Here is a 3,666-nt window from a genome sequence, read left to right as displayed (position 1 = left end):
TCTGGTTTGGTCAACCTGATGACCTTCGTTTCGTCCCTGCAAACATTGTGACATCATACAAAAAAGCTTTGCAGGATTGTCTCAAAAATCAATAAATATTTTACAACTACATACACTCCACTATTTGTTCACCCTGAAACTGGCTAACAGACCCCGCCCTCAGCTCGCCAGCGATCATCAGAGAGAAGACACACAAAGTGCAGAAAGAGAAAAAAAAATTGTACTGTGTAACCCTGCACAACTTTTCTATTCCTTCCTTCCTTTTATTCTTCAGCACAGAGAGAAGGCCCTAAACGGCCGATGTGAACCACCGACAGCGGTCCTTTGGGTTCGTGCCATCCCATGAGACAGATTGTGCGGGCGTGGACTACGCCATCATCTCCTAAACCGGATGCCCTACTTAGCCGTGCCATCCCACGAGCAGGCCAGCTCGAATGCAATATTTCCTGTGCAGAATGCACATTTGATTCAACATTTCGAAATGGAAAAAATTGTAGATCAAAGCAAGCTTATGCTTTTAAATTATTTTTCTACAAAAAAGACATACTTTTGGCTTGGCTGAAAGGAATCAGTCTACCGTACAATATTTTAGTGAGCATTTGGAAAACACACACAAGCCCACGCGCACGTGCGAGATCTTTCACTTGTATGTGCAATAGGTAAATAGGTAACCAACATCATATATCTTGTACTACACCCGAAAGGCTGAAACCCTATCCCAAATGCTGATCTTTCACTAACGCACAATGGAGAACATAGGAGGAAGTGACATCTTATTTCAGGTGCTCAGTATGGCTTCAGACTTCTGACCAAGGTACTGCTGCCAGGTCTTGCCGGAGCCTTTTTCTTGATGCTGTCCGTCATCTTCAGAGCAAACATTCTTGGGTCCATCGTAGTAGACAATATCTGTGTTAGCATTTGCACGCTTCCAATTTGTTGGAAGCTTTAGATAATTTTTATAGAAGGCTATAGTCATTCCCAACCTGATTCTGTCCCTGAAAATGGATGTATCGGAAATGGTGTTATAATATACCTAGGTGAATATGATTTTTCTAATTTATGCGGATGATGGATATGTTTGCCCGGAACACATTTTGGATCACTGACCTTTGATTAGCTACGTCGACAACCTTAGACCAGAATGCGATAGATGGAATCAGATTCCTCTTTAGATTATGTGGCTCCACCAGAAGCACATCAAAATCAAGTAAGCACGCGTTCTTGTCATAAGGTTCATATACCAAACCTTTTGGAGCCATTCTTTGAACAGCATTCAGAACATCCATACTGATGTAATCACCAAGGCGCTTGCTACAATCTTCAGCAGCACCGATGGCATAACTGCCTAAATCAATGCGAACAAGGTCTTCAATTTTTCCCTGGGTAGGAGAGTGATGTTACACATAAGGTAATGCGAAGATACTAAGAAAATGCTTGCTTTGTGTATACTTGGACGTGATAGATTATGCTTTGTGTTGCAGAATTGGATTTGCATGCTCAAAATGTTCCATGGACCTATGCCTTATAACCCTGGAAATATGATCCTATTAATAGCCAGCAAAAAAATGAGTCACTTACAATAAGCAGGTCTATTCTGTTGATTGATCTGATATCTTCAAAAATATGGGTAAATCTGTTTCGTGCAAATTAAAGACTGGAAAATTTTCAATCATTAACAGTACTAATGCAAATGGTCCATACAAACTTCTCCCAATAAATTTTTGATGTGCAATTGGGGCATTCTATCTAAACTATTAACAGTTACTACTCACTATGACAGCTTAGATGATTGAGAGAGCGAACCAGCAACAGAATAGAACCTATACTCTGGCAGAAAAGGTCTTAATGGGATAAATGGTTCTTTCTTGGGAAGTTCCGTAACAGGTTTGAATAAATACATAAGACATATGCATATAGTACCTTTATGATTGAGTCTTCTGAGATATAAACATATCTCTTTCGCGAGAGTTGAGTTGTTGTGATAATGATTGGTGACAATTCATTGCGGACTGCCCAAAGAAAGTTTCCTTCTGGAGTGGTAATATTTAGCTTGTCCGTGATTTGCTTTTGGCTGAAGAGGTAATAAGTATGAGGACACTGGAATTCCAACAATAAATGAGCATTTTAATCTGTGTGGTCACCTAGTAAAAGTAATATTTGAATCAGCTGGTAGTGCTGATTTTAGCTTGTAGTAGGGCAATTGATCCTTGCCTCCTTCAGGTATCAAGAAATTGAAGGATACATCATGCGGATGGCTGCCAAAGAAGGAAAAGGAAACACGATGACCATATAAGGCACCACTCAAAAAGTACTTGGAAGACAAGACACGGCATAAGTTCTAGTACTATATCACTAGACCACATAGGTGAAACAATCCGATACCAAATTAAGGGTTATCACTTTTATACAACATGGGGTTTGTCACTTGATATTACATGCAAGTAATCATGAAGCTTCATGCAAGTAATTCAGACAACCGGTTTGGATGACGGTCCAGTAATAGGATATGTGTTTAGTCAACTCATTCTACTTTCGTCGGTTGTGCCACTTTATACTTTTTTGTTCAGCTCTGTGTGAGCTTGTTCTGGATTACAAACTTTTTGGTCACTTTGTTTAATAAAGGGGCTGCATGCATCAGGTCGGAGGTAATCCTCCTTTTTTAAAATAGAATAAAAAAATCATGAAGCTTCATCATGCAGAACAAAATTCTTGTATATCAGTTGCAGAATATTCTGTAGTTAAGGTTGAATTGTGTTATTGTGCCAATTTCCTTGTAACAAAATTGCTGAAATACACGTGAAGTGAAACGCAGAAGCTGCACCTTGAGCTGGACAGGGTGGAGTTTGTGAGCACAGCAAGAGTACGAAGATCCAGACAGCTTATCCAGGAGAAGACATCTACGCTTGTAGCCTCGTGGGACAGATCCTGCCGGCGGGAAAATAATCCCAGCTCTAGTAATATCATATGCATACGAGAAATATACAGAGAATACAGATAACAGGGAGCTCTAGAGAGCCGGGGAGCCAGACGGGACGGCGAAACATGGCGGCAGCAGTACCTGGGCCTGGGGGTGGCACGAGGGATCCAAGGGGACCCAGGTGCGGCCATGGTCGCGGCTGTCTAGGTGGCGAAAGTGGGTGGCTGGTAGGAAGTGGAGGCCCAGGAGCGCCAGGAAGGCGGCGACGGCCAGCTTCGGCATCCCGCGGCGCCGGCTCGACGTCGCAGTGGATGACGCGCTTTCCTCCGGCCCGGCGGCTGCCGCGCTCCCTCGCTCCTCGCGTTGACGGGAGGCGGGCGGTGGTGGGAATGGAAGTGGTTCGAGCTTCGGAGTCTTCGTCGCCGTGGGTTTGTACGTACTGCTTTGTAGTCGGGCCGGGGTGCCTTGGCGCAAAGCCTTTTGGATCTTGTGGCGATCGGGCGTTTCAATTCATGTACTGTTCTTGGCACTGCCTGGCGTCGTGCCATCTCTGGGAAAGCAAAGCATGCCCTTGTTCGGAACAAAAGAATTTTTTAATGAGTTCCATATAAGGTTTTTTCTTTGTTTCTGAAAAGCTTATCGATCTGCAGAGTTATTCTTTCACTAGGGCGTCAAGGGGACATGCATATTCAATGGTCAAGGCTTCACGGGAACACCTTAGCTAGGCTGGTTATCCGAAATTGTTTGGA

General features: G+C 43.3%; 1 pseudogene; it reads right to left on the bottom strand.

The window, feature by feature from the left end:
• Window positions 1–778: 778 nt before the first annotated feature.
• LOC119294398 lies at window positions 779–3,465 on the bottom strand (annotated as a pseudogene).
• Window positions 3,466–3,666: the final 201 nt, after the last annotated feature.

This window comes from Triticum dicoccoides, chromosome 4B (assembly GCF_002162155.2).
Source record: "Triticum dicoccoides isolate Atlit2015 ecotype Zavitan chromosome 4B, WEW_v2.0, whole genome shotgun sequence".
NCBI classification, from domain to species: domain Eukaryota; kingdom Viridiplantae; phylum Streptophyta; class Magnoliopsida; order Poales; family Poaceae; genus Triticum; species Triticum dicoccoides.
Note: the sequence above shows the minus strand (reverse complement) of the source record. Positions and strands in the feature narration are given on the sequence as shown.